General features: G+C 43.4%; 1 protein-coding gene across 1 annotated transcript in view; it reads left to right on the top strand.

Annotated features, from left to right (window-relative positions):
- The first annotated feature begins 4499 nt into the window (after positions 1-4499).
- Positions 4500-21803, top strand: part of CIMIP4 (ciliary microtubule inner protein 4) — a 553487-nt gene continuing 536183 nt past the window's right edge. Inside the window, exons 1-2 of the mRNA XM_078683876.1 lie at positions 4500-4653; positions 4752-4916. The gene's annotated coding sequence lies outside the window, so the exon portion shown is untranslated. The remainder of the gene's footprint in view (positions 4654-4751; positions 4917-21803) is intronic.

The raw sequence follows: 21803 nt of genomic DNA, 5'->3' as shown, positions 1-21803 counted from the left end.
ACGCCATGCAGAACAAAAGAAAGGTGTGGCCGCACTACTTAAAGATAAAGCGCGGAGTGCTGCACAGCTACAATTACAAAAAAGAGTTCTCCCTAACAACAGATGAAGAATGCAAGTAGAAGTAAACTGTAGTTGGTCGGTGCTCCTCTGCGAAAAACAATAGTGAGATCGCTGCGTGTACCCTTTAGGAGCAGCAAAGAAGAGCGACACTAGACTGACCCAATGGTAAGCATCAGGCAAGAGCTACATCCTTTATTCAATACAACAGGCCTTCCAGACAGTGCATGCGTGCCGCTTAGGCTGGACCGAAAAACACAGTCCGCTAACTGGAATTATGAAATTAAGACTGAAAATTCATCTCAGTACAAAACTACACAGAATCATCTGAGCTAAAGGTGGGGGGGGGGGTTCTGGACAGAACAGTATGAATCAAAACTAAAGGCAACCATACAGTTGGCTGTTAAAAGGCCAAGAAGCCTCACATCACAGCAGCTTTTGACTGGGTGTGCAGAAACATTCTATGGCAGAAACTTTCATCTGGGTATTGATCAAATATTGTCATGCGTCATAATTGAGTTTTACAAATACACATGGCCTTGGGTCAAACTTTCTGACGAGCTGGGTTTAACCCCAAAAATACAGACAGTAAAATGCCTTAAACAAGGGTGTATTTTGGCTTCACTGCTAATTACTTGTAAACCAAAATAATATCTTTTGGCTGTACTAAACCAAATTTTACAAGGTCGCTAAGCAAAATTAACATCAAACAAGTGTCCTGTCATCCAATCCTGGTAAGGTAAAGCAACTGTAAATTACACTGGAAGATTCACACAACAAATGTGATCACTGGAAACTAGCAATCCGTAGTGGACGTAAACGGTTATCTAACTAATATGGAGGGGGCGCCATCAGTCCAACAATTTCAGCAGCCACTACAAAAATCACTCTAACATTACTGTATGGATCACTAGTTTAAAAAAAAGACTTTCCTTAGCATAGATTACCTGTACATTGTGAACCTGCATTCTTCTTTAAATCTGAGATTCTCACAGATCATTGCCGGATTAGTCTTGAATGTGCACTAACCTCACTGCTTGCTAGAAACTAACTGCATTCATTGTATCAACTTATTTCGCAAGTGCATGCTACCAGAAAAAGATACCCTAAACAATTTAATTTGGCATGATGCCATGGCTATCTCCACTGCATCCATAAAATCAATTAGTCAGTGTCTTACAGCTCTCATTGAAACGTATTAACTTCTGCCAGTCAAGAAACTTTCTGTCATGAACAAATGATAGTGGAAATTACTGATTAAACCGACAAATAAACAGTTCCACTTTTCTAGAGACCTTTTACAATCAGGAAAATACAAACATATGATTTATCCCCAACCTAAATACGTGAGGAATAAATAAAAATATCTTGATTCCAACTTTGAGACAAAATTAGAGGCGTTTTTAAGATTTTGACTACTATGCATTCAAATTCTGTAATTGTAATGTCCTTGGTAAGCCGTGCCTACTAACCAAGATCTTTCCAGAGTATGTCATATACACTTGGTCTTGTACTTGGTTTGTACCCTTGCCTATTTAAAATCCACAGAAAAATATCTTTGAGCTTTATTTTGCTCAAATGGAATACGAACAATGCAAACGCCATGCAGCTGGTATTATCAGGATTTACTAACCGAGCAGTTGGTAGACAGCAACAGACTAAGGTGGCTGGTTGTCTGTTTCAACTGTCGCCTTTCAGAACGATTGGCCTACTGGTCTCTTCCATGTTGTTAAATTGGTCTGCCAGTCCCTTCAACTGGATCCTCCTGTACATCCATGTGAACATGAATGATACTTATATTTGTAACTGTGGTGTGTACAGTAGGCTGAGCTTGGAGTGGGTATGTTACATCCCACTTTGGCGGTAAAGCAATTCATTTTGATTTCCTACCCTGGAGAAAACATAAGATGGAGGGTTGTAAAGATCACCAGACACCAATGTCACTCAGAGGGTCATTCCTCAGTACTTATAAACCTGTGCTCCCTTCCACCCTCATTTTCCCCGCAAGTTTTAACTGCAGCAGGTTAAGTGGTGGTTAGTTCTCAATCCCACCTTCCTGTGGACTTGGCAAGAACATGTCTTGATCAATCTGAGAGGAACATGCCTGAAATCAGGCCCAGGGGTGGACTTGTGGAATACATAAGCTTTGTTTGCAGACTTATTATAAAAAAAAATGGAGCAAAAACAACTAGAATCTGGGGTAATCACTGTAGGTGGAGACTGGGAAACTCTCTACTGTTCTGCAGGGTTGGGATATTGATTGACAACTGCCCTTTACAAGTTAGGGGCCAGAAACCTGGGGAATGTTGTAGCCTTCAAGAAGGCTCTGCATTGGGCCTGGCTTGAAAGAAGGAAGTGACTAATAGCTTCAGATGGGGCATTGGAGGTACCCTTGCAGGAGTAAGACGTTACTCTCAGGTGCTGAAGGAGGATAAACTGAAGCTGCCCGCTGTGGTTCTGATGAAGGACCAGCGTCTCTAGACTATAGGGTGAAGCCTAGAGACCCGGATATCACTCCAGCATGTTTAGAGGCTTTAATGTTTGTGGCTGTAGGACTTGCACAGGGTCTGCAAATGTACCTCATGGGGTTCCCACCAAAGGAGACACAAGACTGTTTGGCGCAGAAAAACTGTGACCACATTTGGTGTCTCACCTGAAAGAACTGCTGCACCAGGAGAGGCGCTGCCTCGGACCGCAAATTGCTTCCCACAGTCTGAGTGAGTGTCAACTTGCACCTCTCCATCACTGCTGCAACCTGAGATGGGCTCTTTGCTTTGTTTGGGTGGTGGGCTTGTGTTTGAACAGGGGCAAGATCCACCTGTGAAAACTTACCTGATTTCAAATACTGCAACATGAGCGTGGCCTCTACATGACCAGTGCTAGCCCTCCCCATGATCAACCAGTTTAGAGGAAGGCAGCTGCCATTCCCACTTGGTGGACCATTTGAGGACACAGGTCGCCTGAAGCGGCACTGCCCTGTCCACCATTGGCACTCTTAGTCCCAGTGTGCAAACAGAGACAAAAAATGACAAAAGGGTACTGAGCAAGGTTGAGACACTTGGGGGAAGAGGGATTCCCACATTGGTAGGGATTGAATCATAACTTTGGACAATGGTCGGAATGGAACAGAGAAAGTACCTGCGAACAATACTCACTAATTCCCACAAGCAGGGAACATGCCAGATCCACCTGAGTCCTGGACATTTCTCCCATCACTCCTTCCACCCCAGTCCCCGCCTACTGGACTTCTTTACCTGAGAGAGTCACGCGCCACAGGGTTGTGCTTGGTGCTTAGTTTTAGACTTCCTAGAAGGTAAAGCCCCAGGACACCAGTGGCAAAAGGCTCTGTCTGTTACAATGGGAGTCCGCTTTCCCATATCTGCTTTGGGCCTCCCAGAAAGGCTCTATAGTGGTCATCCATGTTTGCAGAGCTATTATATACCGGACCTAGGTCCTTTCTATGCGAGGGCTTACCAGCATTTTTGCAGCATCAGGAAGACATTAACAGTAGACAGTCCCCTGCCCAAAGGAGAAAGAGACAGATGCATTGGAGTAGGTGACTTTGAAAAAAACCAAGACACTTGCCTCTAACCAAAACAATGTTTCATGACTGTGTGTGGACACTGCTGTGGAGATGCTGGCATCAGTCTGGGGCAACACAACACGTTCAGCATGGCTTGTGTAGGAACGATGACTGTATATGTTGTGGTAGTGTTGGGAGCAAGTGCGTGTGGTAGATGAGTCTGTGAACTAGTGGTCAGTAACTGGAAATCTTTTGTGGTGAACTATGAGAGCCCATCTGCTGATGGGCTATAACGATGTGCCTTGTACTTTGCGCAAACAAAAGGTAAAGGGCCCGAGGGCACTGATCCTTGTCATGTGGAACCTGCTGAGCTGGACTAGCTATTGAACAGTGGCGGCCGACAACATTGAAATATGGTGGAGTGTGGTGCCGGAAAAACTCACAGTATATGTTGCTCTTGCTGGCATGCTGGCTCTAGCTGCAGTCTCAGTTCGTCCTGGCACTCTCCTCAGCGGTGTCTCTGGTTGGAGCATGCTAATCCGGCGCTCATTTTGAGGCAGTGGGACTGTGGCTACAATGCCCTGGCTGTGTCTCGGCCCTGAGATTGCTAGCTTTGAAGTGCGCATGTCAGATAGACTGGTTCTGAACAGCCGGCCAATCTGACATGTGCATCTGCAGGGGCTGAAGTAATAGAGCAATTGCACGAATCAGCCCCCGCCCCCTGCCCTCGGGCTGTAACAGAGCGAGCCTGTGACGCATTATGATAAAATGGTACTTATTACCATCTTATCAATGTGTGTACCTTCAGCGCTAACAGCTGGTGGGGCGACGCTCCTCTGCCTTAACGGAGAAGCCACCACTGCTATTGAAGTCATCTTGGAGCTTCTTACTGCAGTTCTGTTGGAAAGTTCCTGTGAAGATTGGAAGGTGTTCCTTGAAGTAGCTTAAATGTGCCTTTTTTTTTTTACAGTTTAGGGTCAGCTCGAAGGCTGATTTCTCTAGAGGATGCCAGTCGCCCAGATACTAAACAGACCATGCAATTAGGGTCAAGACAATTATCTCAGGGCAACAAGGTAAACAGTTATTTCTTATCCGTAACTCTTTTTTTTATGTTGTCAGTGTGGTGTTGCATTTTAGTTATTCATTTAGGTGATTTTCTGTATCGTTACAGGGAAAGGACCTTTTAAACAGGGATCTGGTCTCTAAGACGGAAGGCAGGTTCTGTAGCCAACCATCTCATTGGCAGTGGCATCTCCTTGGGGCTTTCCAGTGATCCAAAAGCACGTGTGTAGCTTTGACCTCGGACAGTTTTCAAGGCCTTTTAAGAGTTGTAAACGTAAGTAAATCTTGGTAACAATCATTTCCCAACTAGCTATCAACAGCTAATGTAGTTTGAACTGTGTCATGGGTAGAAGTTCATTAATAAGTTACATGCAGAGGGGAAATAAAACCAGCAGAAGAGGACATAATTAGAAGTGAAATCCTACAAAAAATAGCATTTGCAATGGAATCGGTCTCACCTTTGGGGCCTTATATGGATTGAGCTATGCAGCACATTAGCCTGAGTGCTGAAACATCTACTGTTCTTTAACATGGAGGGAAAGTAAGCACCAGACTGTGTGACACGCCAGGTATGGGAACACATGGAGAGAAATACTGCCTTTCAGCGGGAAATGGTATAGTCCAAAGCTCTGTTTTTAATATAAAAGCAGGGCCTTCAGTGGTCATACCATTGAAAATACAAGATTTGAAAAAAATATTATTGTCTGCGGGTGCTTGTGGAAGACAATTTCTATGGACTGGAATCCAGAGAATGCTAAAGTGATTCTGGTATTTTACTGACCTCTGCTGGTTCTTTTCTATCAAGAAAGTTAAATAGAGGCAGTTGAATAGAAAAAAAGTCTCTAAGCGGAAGCAGACAAGTCCTAGGGCTGATCTCCAGAGCCCACAAAGTACATACACGTATAAATGTATACAAAACTATATATACTAAAGTATATTCTAAAGTATATACAAGAGGTCTCGAATGCTTGACCTAAAAAAAAACAGTTTCTGAGATGACATCTATGCAATTAGAAAACATAGTTTCCTGTAACCCAATAGAAGAGTGAAGGGCCCTTATTTAGAGTTTTGTGGAGAGGGTACTCTACCACAAGTGTGGCGGAGTACCCTGTCCGCCAGATTTTTGGTTCACCCACTTTATTTCAGGTTGGATGAACCATCATATTCAGCCAGCCGAGCTTTCGCTGGCTTTGCTGTCGTAACTTTAGACCAATGGCCCACGGACTTCAGGTTGTCAGTCCCCTTTAGGAGGGATTTCGGACATATTCTTTTGCCCTTCAGGACTGCCAGGGGAATCCTGGTGGTTGATAACAAGACACCACAAAAATAACCCTCACACACTGGTACAAAGCTTCCATTCATGGTGGTGGCTTCTCTGAAGGCAAAAGGATCTCCGCCAGGCAGACACAGATCACGATGTTCTAGGTTAGCAGAACAGGAAGGTTTTCTGACTCTTCCAGAACTGATCAAAGTTCCAACGATGTAGTGGGAAAGCGTTTCAGGCATGGGGTCTACTGCACTGAAAAGTATGGCACCAAATTTAAGGAACATTTTCATGAGTCATTACCTACGTTTTGCTGGTGGTTGTCTGGCTATATGTGCTAGGTGTGTGGTAGATGCATGCAACAGAGCCAAATTAATTAGCAAATCGAAGGTTTTTACACCCACTTCTTCAGCTTTGCTCTCCCTTGAAAGAATCTCATTGAAACCTGAGATCCGTACACTAGGCTGAACATACTAAACATGCTAACAGCATGCTACATTTTGTGCAGCTTCATTATCAAATGAACACTTTTTGACCAAACTTTGACTCCCCCTCCCTTTGAAGAATCAGCATGAAACTCGGCATATAAAGAGCAAGTTTAATATGTTTCTGCTTAATTTCATGCAGCCCCATAACTGGCAACAAATTGATAAGAAAATTAAATATTTTTTTTACTTTTATCATTGCCCTCATGTCAGGTATGCACAAAACATGATATCCTTGCACTGAGCTTAGCTTGCTAAAACCCTGCAAAACATTCATGCAAATTCATTACACAGTGCCAAGTTATCATCAAATGAAAATATTTGCCCTCCTACCTTATCATTTCCCCCATTAATTGATCTACATGAGACTTGGTATACCCACAGAACGCTAAACATGCTAAATGTCTGCTAAATTCCATGTAGATGTGTTAAACACTGTCCCAATTATTAGAAAATGAATACTTTTTGACCCTCATTTTTATTTATGCTCCACCTTGGTGGATCTACACGGATTTGAAAATACCACACATGCGAAGCATCTGCCAAATTTCATGCAAATTCAACAAATGACGCTAATGTTATAAGCAAATGTAAAAACGCCTTTTTAACTGTTAATATACCTAAATGTTAACCCTTTGAAGCCCACCTGGTGCCTTTTTCAAATGCAAATATTTAAAAATGCTACTAAACAGGTTTACACCAAACCATAAACTGTACGCTTTCGGACTGAAGTTATACATTTATTCCAACTTTGGTGTAAATCTCTTAAGTGATATTTGTTGTAGCAGGGGACACATTTTACCTTAACATTGCCAGTACTGACACCCCTTCAACCCTCACTTTCCCATAACTTTAGTTTCTTCAGTGAGTATAGTTGTATATATCTCTACAAGCCTCTATAGCTAAGGTAAAGACCACCCACCACAGTTAAACCAGTTGTTGTATCCTTAGTACCTTGATTCTCCATTGGCCAATTTGCTGCAAATTGTGGAAATACACAGTTGAGACTGCATTCGTTCTCCATGACACATTTAGAGCAGATTATCAATAATGCCAAAGAGTATCTGGAAAGTAGGTGTTAAAGAGACCGAAAGCCATTGCACCAAGCAAGGGTGAAAAGTGTCAGCATCAAAAGACATTGGAGAACATCAGTATGGACCCCCTGGAAGAAATGTTGACACCTAGTAGACAATACATTCTTTTATTTCCAGCAGAAGAAGCAAGTGGGACTGCTCCGGGGCAAGCTATAAAAAAAATTGTAGGGAAGTTTTTCAAAAGGAATCTCGTTGTTTGTGAACTTTCCTCACTGTTGGGGGGAACTCAAGATAGAGACGGTACAAAAAGCCAAAGCATTGCAATGAGTGCAATAGAGGACACTTTACTTCCACTAGATTTGGACCAAGGGGGGACAAATGAAGGGGGGATGTTTGGGTTGGAACCCAGATTATCTTCATCACCACGTCTCTCCCTTAGTGGAAGGGATAGCCCTAGGGTAGATAAAGTATCACAACATGTAGCTAACAGACGGGGGAAGAAGGGAATTGTAACTCCCCAGCAAAGCTTTATGTCCCCAGATACTCTACAGTCGTCCTTGGCACTTGATATGATAGCGTCTTCAGAATCATCATTACTAGAGGCGATGTTTTTAATGCAGAAAACTCTTCAGGCAATATTAGACGCTTTAGTCGAGAATAATGGACAAGGGAAACCCCACAAAGCCCAATTACGACAGATTGCAGAGGAATTAAAACAAATTAATAATTGCATGCCAACTATAGTACACCCAGTAGTGGAGACGAGGGATCAGGAGGTATCTGTACTTTCATGTACCGATGAGAACGAAGCGACACAGGAGAATGAAGTTGTACAGACTGAAAACCCCCGACAGTATAGATCTCAAAGTGCCCTATGTTGGTAAGAAAAAGGAGGGCATATAGGGGATCTAAAAGGTATAGACCCGAGGATAAGATAAGAAATATCAGAAAGAATTTGCATAAAATGCTGAAAATATCGAAAAAGACAAGGGAGGTACATCCAAGGCAGAATGAAAATCATGGTGTGGTAATACTAAATCAAGAGAGGCCACCTATATATGGGACCGTAAATAAAAAGGGACCAGGGAGGAATCGCAATAGAAAAGTTATAAGTACAGCAAAGAGGACGAATACCTTGTGTGGAAGCATGCAAACCCAAGGTCTTGCAAGGTCTTGCAATACAGAAGAAAGAAAAAAGAATGGGGAGCAAGGGGGGGTGAACCATCTGACATAAGAATAAGAAGTGAGCCCTATTTAGATCGAACAGGATGGTTAAGAGCATGCCCACAGTCTGAGTTCACTCCCACAGTTGGTATAAGCACTAGGATGTATGATCACAATGATGACCTATGGGTATTTATGGAACCATGGGGACAAATGGTGGGGAGGAAGCGACAATGGAAAATAAACCGCTAAATTGTGCAAACCTATTGCAAATATTGGTAAATGTCCTACATTGGGGGAGGTTACATCTGAAGATATACGGCAAACAGGCTTTGTAACAAATTTTGAAGGAAATGAGGTAGCAAAGGTTCTTTTCTATTCTGAATTTGTAAAGCAGTCCGTGGTGGGGCAGAGAGAGACCTAGAAAAGGAGGGATAAGACTTGTGCATGATAGCGAACTTGGTATAGATGGGAATAACGTTGGGACCATTGGGACCCTCACTTACCATGCATGGCTTTGCAGGGCTTTGCCCGGAACAAATACAGTATGATGCATTAGGTGCTCGATATAGAAGAATTTGTACAGATAAAATCCAAGGAGGGTTAAAAGTAATAATAGCAAATGCCGCACATGGGCCAATGTTGAGCATTCAATTTGATCTCCTAGCCGAATCCCCAAATAGTTGGGGGGTAATATGACTGAAGGGTTGAGTCATTTGGTTTAGGATTCGGGGACCTCGCACAGCCTATGGACACGGTCATGGAATATAGGGGGCTATAAGAGACAGCGCAAGACACTCTTAGAGAAATGCTTAGTAACTATGATACCAAAGGGGGTCATAATACCGACCAATGGGAAGAGAAGGTTACGCTGGACACAGATCTCTCTCTCTCGAGTCTTTATAAATCAGTGAAAGAAACTTGTGTCAGTAAATTTGTACCTGGTTGTACTTCCCCGGAAGAGGTATTAAGTGCTTTTAACACCATCTCCCTTAGAGTAGGAGAATTTTTGAGTGCTCTGTCACGCAGCACAGCTTTTACAACTCCAGAATGGTTTGATTTGTCCTGCTCTCTGGCTTCAAGAAAACTGCGGGAGGCCCTTGATGAGAGCCCCAGGAACCAGGCCTTGGTTAGAGCATGCCGCAAAGATTATAAACTGAAGTTATCTAAATGTAAATCTATTTTGAAGGATGAAGCATGGAGGGAGTTTTCAGAAGCTAGTACCCTGAAGAATAGCTCCAGGTTCTGGAGCATTATCAATAGACCCTTCCTAGTTCATGCTGAAGGTGGGGACTTGGGTGCACATATTACCGAGGACGAATGGGTGCTCCACTTCCAAACCATGTTTGAAAATCCGTTAGAGCTACCATGTCAGCATGGTCAAGGGGTAGATGCACCGGTGTTAACCTTCGAATTGGAGGAGGTCGCGGAGGGCATTATTGGCTTGACAAGTAACAAAGCGCCGGGGCCTGATGGTATCCCCCCCGGGCCTCTTTAAATCTGATGTACCCTTTTGGGCTCCTGTGCTTACAGCAGATATTAATGGAGCTGCCCTTAAGGGATGCCCTGAGTCCTGGGCCATTTCTACAATCGTGCCGGTTTTTAAAAAGGGTAACCGTGGTAGTACACAATGTTACAGGCCCATCTCGCTGTTGGACTCAGTAGTCAAGGTGCTGGGTCGTGTGCTACCTGATAGATTGACCACCTGGACAGAGGCACATGAGATACTCTCAGAGGTACAATATGGCTTCTGCCCGGGCCAGTCAACCATCACACAATATCTTAACCTAAATCTGATACTTAACAAGTACACAGTGGCGCGATCCAGCACTATTTATCTAGCCTTCATGGACTTGTCCTCCGCGTTTGATCATGTGAATAGGGCAAAATTGTGGCAGTCTATGAAGGATTTTGGGGTTGATGCTTCTGTCGTCCATTTTTTGGCAGACCTTCACTGGGAAACTAAGGCTAACGTTAGATTTTCAAACGGGCTCCGGGTGTCCCAGAACTTTGACATTCAAAGAGGTGTACGCCAGGGGTGCATCTTGGCGCCTTTTTTGTTCAACCTTTACATTAATGACCTGGATAAAGCTCTTTTATCAACAAGGGTAGATTATCCCTGCGCAGGCCCTCGAGGGCTCTCTGTTTTACTATTTGCGGACGACGCAGTACTTATTTCCAGGACTGCAATGGGGCTGCAATCTCTGCTCGTCGCATTCTCTGATTTATGTCGGAACATGACCTAACCATTAATAATTCAAAATCTTTTATTATGGAAGTAGGAATACGCCCAAAAAAGAGTTTTCAATTCAGGGTAGGGACAGTTAAGGTACTCCGAACAGATGCTTTTTCTTATCTCAGGGTTGTCCTGGACGACCAGCTTAAATGGGGTCCGCTCAAACAAAAGAAGAAGGGGGACCTGGCGTGGGTGAACACAGCTATTTTTTACTTTGCCTCTAAATTGGGCAATAGACCTATATCTGCCCTGTTGAAGATCTACCAAGCAAGAATTATAGCCACAGCTGCCTATGGGAGTGAACTATGGGGGTACATCACAACAGATGTCTTTCTGGTAGCCGAGAATTCATTTCTAAAACTTTTGTTAGGTGTTCCCCAGGGCACGGCCTACCTGGTGGTACCCGAGGAATTGGGGGTACCTTATCTAAGCGATACTTTGGCACTCAGACCCTTGATCTTCTTGCTGAAAACTTGGTTAAATGAGTGCCTAACACTTTGTCATTTGATTTTAAAGGATTGTATGTCCCTGGATCATGCAACTAATATACCTTGGTTTAGATACATTAAGAGCATCTTTGAAAAACTGGGACAAGCTGAACTTTTTACTAACCCTGATTCAATAACCAATATAGACGTGTGAATAATAAGGGAGTCCTTAATTAGTTTAAGAAAATTGGAAAGAGAAGAGCTGGAGCTGCGGAAACCAATCATTCGCAAATGTTTAGTGCTTAAGACGACCCCATCAGCTGAGCCGTATCTCCTGGGGCTTTTAACTGTCTATGAACAGTTTTTATTGACAAGGTTTCGCTTGGACCTCTTTCACCTCCTGCTTGCCTTCCCCAGGGGGTGCAGTAGAGGCCAGCAGCTTCTTTTTGTACATTTTACGAGGTTCTGAGGAAGTTTTTAGTCCCTATTTTAAAGAAGCTGAATTTTGCAGTGGCTCGCCCAGTTCTCTTGTATCTACAACTGCTTAAGGATGATTGTATTTTCTTCGTTGTGTGTTATTTGAAATCTGTGATGAAGTCCAGGGCTTGTCTTGATTAAAAAAGGGTTGCGTGTTCTAGGCTTATGGTTACCTTCTTTAAGTTTTATTCATTTTATAAAATAGGACTCTTTTATTGAGGGAACTGATCTAAAAGGGAAAATTGTTGATTTATGAATTGTAATTTGAAGTCACCAAACAGTCGGATATATGGTATAACGTCGTTATACAATGTTTAATGGTGCTGACCCTTTACAATTTTATAACACCTTATGGTTGTGTCACTCTGTTTTATGGCTATCATGTTACAGTCGACCATGGGACTATTGGTGATAAATTGTGCTGCTATTCTGAATATTTTATTATTTTTATGTTTTTCAACTTTTATGGTTTTATACTTCAAAAACCGAATAAAGTTTATATTGATTGACTGATTGATATCTTGTGCCTGCAGGAGTCCTGGCTGTGTGAGGTACCTGGTCCAATAGATTTTTTTATGTTAACCAAGGAGGCAGTAAGAATGAACTTAGGCTGACCTTCGGGGGGCTTAATTACGCTGGTAACAGTAAAAAGGGCTAACAAAATAACCAAGCCAAATGTGAAATGTAGGTGTTTACTAAGCTGCCAGGTTGAACTTTATACTGAGAGGCAGGGACGAAGACAAATAATAGTGATCAACGTATATATTCAGCCAGGAGTAATAGTAGATTATGAAGAGCAATTGAGTTTGTTACAGAAAGATTTGTAGTCTATTTGTAAAATAAAAGCATCATATCTGATAATGATTTTAGGAGACTTCAATCATAAACTGGACCCTTCCCTTAGTGATAAATTGTTTAAAGATCTTTTAGCCATCGCACAGATACCCCAAGCAAATTTTGTTGGAGTAGGAGGCTCTTCACAAGACAAATATTTAGTAAAGTTCCTTGGATCCATAGGATTATTCTGCCCTAATGGGCGGACAAACTCTGACGGTCCAGCAAGGAAGACATTTTGTATAGGGAATCAGAGTTGCCCAATTAATTTTTCTTGTATAAATGCATGGTATTTTAAAAACATTGAACGATCGAGGTATTGCAATGTGAAGGCAGTGACCATTGGCCTTTACAATTATTAATTAAGATAGAACAGGAGTCGGAAAGAGAAAGAGTGGTCCCTCTACAGATTGTACATCCTAGACGTATAACCACCCGTATAACCGAGGATAGCCTGCAATTGGTTAATAACTTGATAATTGATTATACGGTTGTTGGTAATTTACTTCAAAAATAATTTGTTTTAGCATGGTATGAGCAGACAGTTGAGAAGGTGGTAAATTGTTTAAAAATAAAAGTAAAAGCAAAAGACAAAAGAGAGAATAAATGGTTGGTTTAACAACAAGTGCAGGAATTTGAAACTGAGAGTACGAAAATGGGAAAGACAGTTAAGGAAAAAAGCAGATAATGGGACAATGGAGAGCATCCAAGTGGCTAAACTGCAAGGGTAACAGCACCCTGGCATAATGACGAGCTAAGGTAGGCTAGGAAATCATGTAAGAAATTAGAATGCATCTGGAGAAAAAAATACTGAAATAAATCTAAAGAAGACTATAAAAAAGAACTGAAAGCCTATCACTTACTGATCAAAAAAATCAGATGTGAATTCTATACAGATAAAATAGACAAAGCCAATAACTCACATAATGAATTGTTTACAATTCTAAAATCTGTCAAAAACCAAGAAGAGAAGAAATAGGATATCCCAGCCACGAAAGAGATCTGCAATGATAGCAGAATTATTTGCTAACAAAGTAACAAACATATATGATACCTTTCCTACAAAGGCGCGACTTGGCACCTCTGCATCTGTTGTTAAAACTGTGAACTCTGTAAGAGTAACGCTGGATGATTTTAGAATACAGGAAAGTGAGGATCAAAAAGCCACAGTAAAAGGAATAAAATCCGGCTCTCCTCGAGACCCGGCACGACCAGAGAAAATGATGGAGGGGATGGACACAATCCTATCATACATCGCAGATCTTATGTCCCGCTCTTTCCAGACAGGTATAGTTCCTAAGAAATGTAAACAGGCCATTGTTAGACTTCTTAAGAAAAATCTTTCACTAGACTATACCAAACTAGACGATCTGCGTCCTATGTCACTACTTCCATTCGAAGCTAAAGTCGCAGAAAAAATCACAAACAAACAGTTGGTAGATCACATCACATCAACATGAACGACTTACTTCACCCATCGCAGTCAGGCTATAGAATGGCACACTCAACAGAATCAGCGCTACTTATGGCGACAGAGACACTCAGGAAACATGTTGATGAGGGACAAACAGCCGTGCTGATATTGCTAGATCTCAGCGTGGCATTTGACACCGTTTCACATCCTCTTCTACTTCAGAGACTTGAAGCCTGCGGCATCAGGAACAACGCTCTGAAATGGCTGACCTCGTTTCTAGATGAACAAAGCTTCCAAGTTACCCAAAAGACGCATGGGTCTGCCTCAAGGGGTCCCACAGGGATCAATTTTGAGTCCCACCCTGTTCAATCTGTATGTGGGACCACTAGCAGAGTGTGTAGAGAAACATGAGGTGTCGATAGTGTCTTATGCAGACGACACGCAGCTAATTGTAATGCTATCCCAATACAAAACTCAGGCAGCGACCCGCTTTGCCAAATGTTTAGAGGAGGTGGCTGACTGCATGTCAAACCACTGCCTCAAGCTAAACGGGAATAAGACGGAGGTACTGGTGGTGGGTAAGACACCTACCATCTGGTCACCTGCCTGGTGGCCAGAAGCACTGAGCCAAGTCCCGCACCCTAAAGCTGAGGTGAAAAATCTCGGAATCTGGTTCGATTCCAAACTGTCTTTTGACAATCAGATCCGGAAGGTAGCGGGGAAGTGCTATGGTGCCATGAAAACCCTGAGGAAAATCATAGATCTATTACCATCCAAAGCCAGGAAAACCATAGTACACGAAGTAATTACCTCACAATTAGACTATGGCAATGTACGGTATTTAGGCGCTTCCAAAAAAGGCCATGCTAAACTACAAAGCGTACAAAATGCTGCGGCATGCCTGGTACTCAGTCTTCCAAGGAGAACTAATACTAAGAAAGCCCTGACCATCCCACACTGGCTACCAGTAGAGAAGAGAACCATGTTCAAGGCACTGTGCTATTGTCACTGCATCCTCTCACATAAAAGCCCTAGATACCTGCAACCTCTGCTGACTAAATATACCTCAGGACGAAATCTGAGATCCATGAACATGGCTTTAGCAGGCATCCCAAGAATATTCAAAGCCCGTATGGGGGCTCGCTCTTTTAGGTACATGGCAGCAAAAATCTGGAACACCCTACCAATCACCATACGAATAGAACCCAGTGAAGGTTCATTCCGCAGACAGCTGAAGACATCGCTGTTCTCAAAAACCGAGGACAGTACAACCTAAGAATCACGCTAAAATTACAGTCACTCTCATCTGGATAGGTCTCAGCGCGGGGACACACCGTTGGTGTAACCATGTGCTCTACAAGTGAATAAATATAAATATAAATATAAACTGGACTATAAAAATGAAATAAGAGAAAGGAAATTAGAATATTAGTCCAAAAATTGGCAAACAATGTTAGAAGTGATAAATACAAATAATATAAGGTTATTCTGGCTATTGGTAAAAGGGAAATGTACAAGGGGAAATGCGGTGTTTGCTGAGGGAAGATGATTGGGTTAATCATCTAAGTAATTTGTATAAGGGTAAGAACAATTAAAGCTGCACTTCTCTTTTCAAAATATATAAAAAAGTATTAGATCTTTAAAGCTAACTAAAGCTGCAGGGCCAGATAACCAGCCTGCAATTATATTAAAAAATAGTACTGATTGGTGGGCAAGCTTCCTAAAAGCGGCCTTCCAAAATATTCTAGTTACTGGGACTTTCTCAGAAAGTTGGAAGGGGGCTATTGTTAGGCCAGTTTATAAAAGGAGGATGCTACATTGTCCCAGAATTATCGCCTTATAAGCTTGCTGGACGAGGGGGAGAAGGTCTTCTCTAAGATATTGTTAGGGTTACTGAAGTCCTGGACAGAACAGCACAACCTGATACCAATAGAACAATGGGGGTTTAAAGAGGGCCACTAAACCATTGATCACTGCCTTAGTCTATGGGCATTGGCACAAAAAGGCAATGGAAGTGCGTGGCAGCTTGCTTTGCTGCTTTGTTGATTTCCGAGCAGCTTTTGATTCAGTAGACCGTAGTTCATTGTGGAGTATGCTGGCAAAGCTCGGAATCAACAAGACAGTACTTTCACTAATCCAGGAAATGCACTTAAAGAATTGGGCGAGGGTAATCTTGGACACCCATGGAAATTTATCTAAGAAAATTCAGATAAGGAATGGCCTGCGTCAGGGCTGTGTTGTGGCCCCATTGTTATTTTCTCTGTTCCTGTAAAGCTGGAGGTTTAAGCCCTAAGATGGCGGGAACCCATATATAATTTCTTCTGTATGCGGATGATTTAGTGATAACAGACATGACAGAGTTGGGCCTGCAAAAAAATTGGATATCTTTTTTAATGAATATTGTTAAAAAAAAGCCTCATGGTTAATTTAGAATAGACAAAAATAATGGTGCTGGGTAAAAGAAAGAGTTCTTTTTTCTGGAAACTGGGTGAGGTGAGAGTTGAAGAAGTGGACAGATATAAATATTTGGGTATGTGGTTTGACAGTAAGTTAAATTGGAAGGATCACATACAGCCATTAAAAACGAAGGCTTTACCCGCAGTATGGGGCCTTAAACAATTTAAGTATGGGGGTCCGTTGCTGTGGCCAATACTATCAGCTTTTAATGCATTGTTCCGCCCACAATTCCAGTATGGCTTTTTATTTATGGGGGCAAATCGGATTCAAATTTAGAGGAGGGGAAATGCGTGAAACAGCTTCTTGCTCTCTCTTCGTCAACCATGTTAGAGGCTGTACGAGTGGAATGTCACCTTGCAGCCTGGAATTTCCGAGGAATGCAAGCGACATTTAACTTCTGGCAAAGAATGAAGGGGGAAGGACCTCCAAAATTAGCATATCTTTGTAAAAAAGAAATAGAGACCAGTGACCTGAGCTGGGCGCTCCAAGCTAGAAATAAATTAGACATGTTATGTGTTAAACTTTCCCTAGAACCAGACCAATGGAAATCAGGGCAGCAGATCCCCAAGTTGGTATTACGGGCCATTATTGATATGAAGGCCCAAGAAGAAGATTTATGTTATTTGGGGAGTAAATCATCCGTCCAGTTCTTCATAAATGGGTTGGCTAATGATTATATCTTCCCCTATATGGAGGCCATGCCTAACTCAAAATTTAGAAAGGTAATATTGAAATTTAGAGTTGGTCTGAACCCATGTAATACTAATTGGAAGATAAAATCCTCAATGACGAATGATCAAGGTCTGTGTTCTTGTGGCCTACAAGTAAAATGCAGTAGTCCACATATCTTGATGGATTGGTTGTGGTTTTTGAAGGAACGGGAAAAAAAATTAAAACCCATTTTTTTTAGCTTATAAATCTTTTAGTAGGGACCAAGCACTTAGTTTATTGATAAATATGAGATGTTTAAAGGTGGCATGTGCAATAGGAAGATTTTTTATTGCAATACAGGAGTCGTTGAAGGAAATGGTAATATAGTTAGCACGTGATAGAAATTCAATCTTACCTATGACCTGTGGATTATCTTTGATTCTTGGTAACATGTACGGATGTTTAAATGTATAGCTAATGTATAGGTGACTGTTTCCCTGTCTTGGTGATGAAGTAAGAGCTTTTTATAGTTGGATTGATTGTCTATTATATACTTTATTATTGTGTTTTATATTGTGCTTATGGTTACAATATTCGTACAATCTACATTTTAATTGTTTGTAATGTGCTACTTTTTACGGCTATATATGCCAAATAAAAAATATATATAACAGTCAACAACTGCAACCATGGGTAAGTGGAAAAGTGTCTCAATGAAAGAGTCCTAAATTTGAAGGGAATGTTGTCGCTCCTTATGGTGTATTTTGTATATTTTCGTTCAGGTGTTTTCGAGTTTTAAGAATAGAAAAGGTATTTAACTGAAAATAAGCTTAACCTGTTCCTACTCACTGACGTCCACAGCATGGCTATCTTTCTTTTTTAAACTAATCATCCTCAACATTGACTTGCCTGAAGGTGACAATGTTCATCAAAATCTATGAATTTGATTGGCTCAAATCGATTAGAGGGACTCCACTCGCACTGTGATATTGACTGGAATGACATATCGGGAAACCTGACACAGCACTACACAACCCGCCCATTGGGACAGACATATCCCTGGACTAGCCAGGCCTGGCCAGGACCATGCAGCTAGCTAAAAAAACATGTTTAAAACACACCTCATCTTTCCAACAAGGCTTTCCTCCTCAGGCTTTGTCAGCAGCCATGGGGATTTCAGTGGCTCTGCATCTGTGTTTTTACCTTCTCATCGCCCTGCTTTGCCGAAATTGAGGTGGAATAGTTACCCTCTTTCTTTTTTTTATAATTTATTTTTTTCTTTAACAGAAGCTAAACAGCCCTCCAAAGCCCCTCATTCCCGCTCAACCATTAAAGATTCACAGTCATTTGCAAATACAAGTAGGCCATTGGCAGCGAAGGATCATATATCACATCATCAACAATTTCTTATGAAGCAGCATAACTAACAGTTTCAAGACGTCCCTCGACCAAACTATTCAACCGCCGGGTGCTCATCCTGTTCCCCAACAAGATCCTCTAGCTCACATTGTAGGCTAATATCTATCCTGTCCCATTCCATAGGGCCCCCCTGACTCGTACCCTTATATACCAGCTTGTGTCAAACTCCACATTCAAGCCCCTACCTAGGAAGCTAGCTCCCTAATCCAACACCTCTTGGTTGGTGACTTGCTTGTTATCCATTTCAATGCAACACATTTCTTGGCAAATGCCAGTCCCAGCTCCGTAACTTTACGCAGAATTTTGCTAGTTTTCCTGCGAGGAACATAGCCCCAAAGGCACAGTTGTATCATTGGCTGCAGCACCAGACCCGTCAGGTATCCCAAGGCTGCAACCACCTCACCCCAGAAGTTGTGTATTCCCCTACAGGTCTACCACGTGTGTATATAACTACCTACTGCTACTCTGCATTTAGGGCAAGTCTCAGTCTTGGATGGATCCAGTTAGTGTAACTACTGGGGCGTTACGTGGTCCCTATTAATGCATTTGTAGTGAATTAATTTCAGTCTTGCATTGCGCGTTACTTGCCGGCAATTACTGAGGATATTCCCCCACTCACGCTTCCCCAGTTCCTTCCCCAGGTCTCCCTCCCTTTGGAATTCGAGATTAACTATCCGATCAGCTGTACACGGGAGCACCAGTGTGTAGAGACGTGATATCAGTTTTGTGTTCCCATACATGTCTGGCAGTGTCTGGTCACATAGTCAGCGACTAGCTGCCGCCTCCCCCCCAATCCGGCACCCAACACCAAGGAACGTGGACACGAGACGTGTTTACTTTTTGGAAGGCGGGCGCTAGTCGCCCGGCCGTATTTATTAAAGTATGAAATTAAAAAAGGGTTTTAATTGCATAATCAACAATGAAATACAAAAATCAGCAGGACATTCAGTTATACAATCGTTATCAACAAGTTTGAGAGCCTGACCTTAACAAAACTCTAATACAAGTTGTTCCTAGCTTAACTAAACATCCTATCTTGATTTTTGTACATTTCTGGCCATATGGCAGGGTCACTACCGGTGTCAGGTCCTACAAGCTGCGCCTTCCCCTTAGAAGTGCGCATGCGCAGTGTTACCCCGGGAATTGCCCGGTCTACGCCCCAAACTCCATTTACCCACTAAAGGAGGGCCCTTACTCTGCGCCGGTGGCGTCATGAGTCCACGCGCGCGGGGTGGCTACCAGCCTAAGGAAAGCGTGAACTACTCCTACCCGCGCTCCTTTGCATATTACCTTGCCCCTGGAGTACTGGGAGTGGCCCGCAGGCCCCTCCCCCTGGGCGGGAACCTCCATAGGATGATGCCCGCCCCCTCAGACCTCAAATATGTGCTCACCGATAATGACCTTACCGCATGCCCCATACCTAATAAATACGACGACCTATGGAAAAAAGTCTAAAGGACAACTACACTGGCTAATAAATAACAGTATCCACGCATAGCTAAAGAGGAAAAAAGGCCTAACGCACATGGCATAAAATTACAATTCGGTTCACGCATGTTGCTCATAATCACAATATCTACGTATATCTACAAAGGGAAAAAAGGCCTAAAGACACATATCTTCAAATATAGTTCACTTCATACATCACTTTTCTACAAAGGGAAAAAAGTCCTGACAACAGATCACAAAATACAACAACAACCTACTCTCTCCCGCGGTCTATACCTATGTAACTTACCATTAGACCGGACATAACGCTGCTTAAACTTTGTACCAAGGGATGGTGGGTGGGAAACAAAGAAGCCCCGAACGCGGGGCACAACGTTCAGCGAGGGAGCGTCCAGGGACAAGGGGGTCTCCTGGGCGCTCCCTACCTCTTATTCCCGAGGGGCCGGGTGGCCCCTCCTCACGCCCGCCCCCCCCGACCCGGAACCAGTCCATTGATTCCGGGTCAGGAGGGGCGCCGGCCAATCGGCGGTGGGCCGCGCCCCCAGGGCACGCCCCCACCGTCGAAGGACCCGATGGGAGAGGGGGTGAGGCGGTCGCCGCGCCGCCATGCGTGCGGGGGGGCCGAGGGCCCCCCTTTTCACATGGTCAGCGACTAGCTGCCGCCTCCCCCCCAATCCGGCACCCAACACCAAGGAACGTGGACACGAGACGTGTTTACTTTTTGGAAGGCGGGCGCTAGTCGCCCGGCCGTATTTATTAAAGTATGAAATTAAAAAAGGGTTTTAATTGCATAATCAACAATGAAATACAAAAATCAGCAGGACATTCAGTTATACAATCGTTATCAACAAGTTTGAGAGCCTGACCTTAACAAAACTCTAATACAAGTTGTTCCTAGCTTAACTAAACATCCTATCTTGATTTTTGTACATTTCTGGCCATATGGCAGGGTCACTACCGGTGTCAGGTCCTACAAGCTGCGCCTTCCCCTTAGAAGTGCGCATGCGCAGTGTTACCCCGGGAATTGCCCGGTCTACGCCCCAAACTCCATTTACCCACTAAAGGAGGGCCCTTACTCTGCGCCGGTGGCGTCATGAGTCCACGCGCGCGGGGTGGCTACCAGCCTAAGGAAAGCGTGAACTACTCCTACCCGCGCTCCTTTGCATATTACCTTGCCCCTGGAGTACTGGGAGTGGCCCGCAGGCCCCTCCCCCTGGGCGGGAACCTCCATAGGATGATGCCCGCCCCCTCAGACCTCAAATATGTGCTCACCGATAATGACCTTACCGCCACAGGCCAGTATTGTTAACCGACGATCTGGCCTCCCCCTCTAGCCCCTATCTAAGGACACATCCTCCTACCCCAGCCCTCTAGCCAAGCCCAGATATTGTCAGCCCATAGGACATTACCCTCTTCTGTCAGATGAACCCCGTCCTTCAAGTAATACTTTTGACCCCAGATGCACCCATGAGGTATTGACTGTAACACGGGGGTTCGGAACAACCTATCCAGCCGTGTGTTGATCCTCTTTACCGAGTGATTCAACGCCCTGACTGAATCGCCCCCCCGCCACTGAAGTCGAGGTATTAGTTGTGACCATACTAGTGTGCACCCGGGGCAGGTCCTAGCTATCCAACCCGCTGTTGAGATAATCTCCTCAATCAAGATGCGCCTGCCCAGTGTTGCCAAATCGTTCTCCCCAAGGTGAAGTATCACCACTGACGGTGGAGCCCGCTGGCGTGCTAACAGCCCTTGGAAGAATCCCCTAAACTCGTGAAGACACAACCCCCCTCTGCCAAAGAACGTGATATTCAACCCTAGTTGTGCCGCCCTTTCCTTCTTGTCACCT

Source organism: Lissotriton helveticus, chromosome 1_1 (genome assembly GCF_964261635.1).
Source record: "Lissotriton helveticus chromosome 1_1, aLisHel1.1, whole genome shotgun sequence".
In the NCBI taxonomy this organism is placed as follows: Eukaryota; Metazoa; Chordata; class Amphibia; order Caudata; family Salamandridae; genus Lissotriton; species Lissotriton helveticus.
The sequence above is the reverse complement of the archived record's forward strand: the minus strand, read 5'-3'. Positions and strand labels throughout refer to the sequence as shown.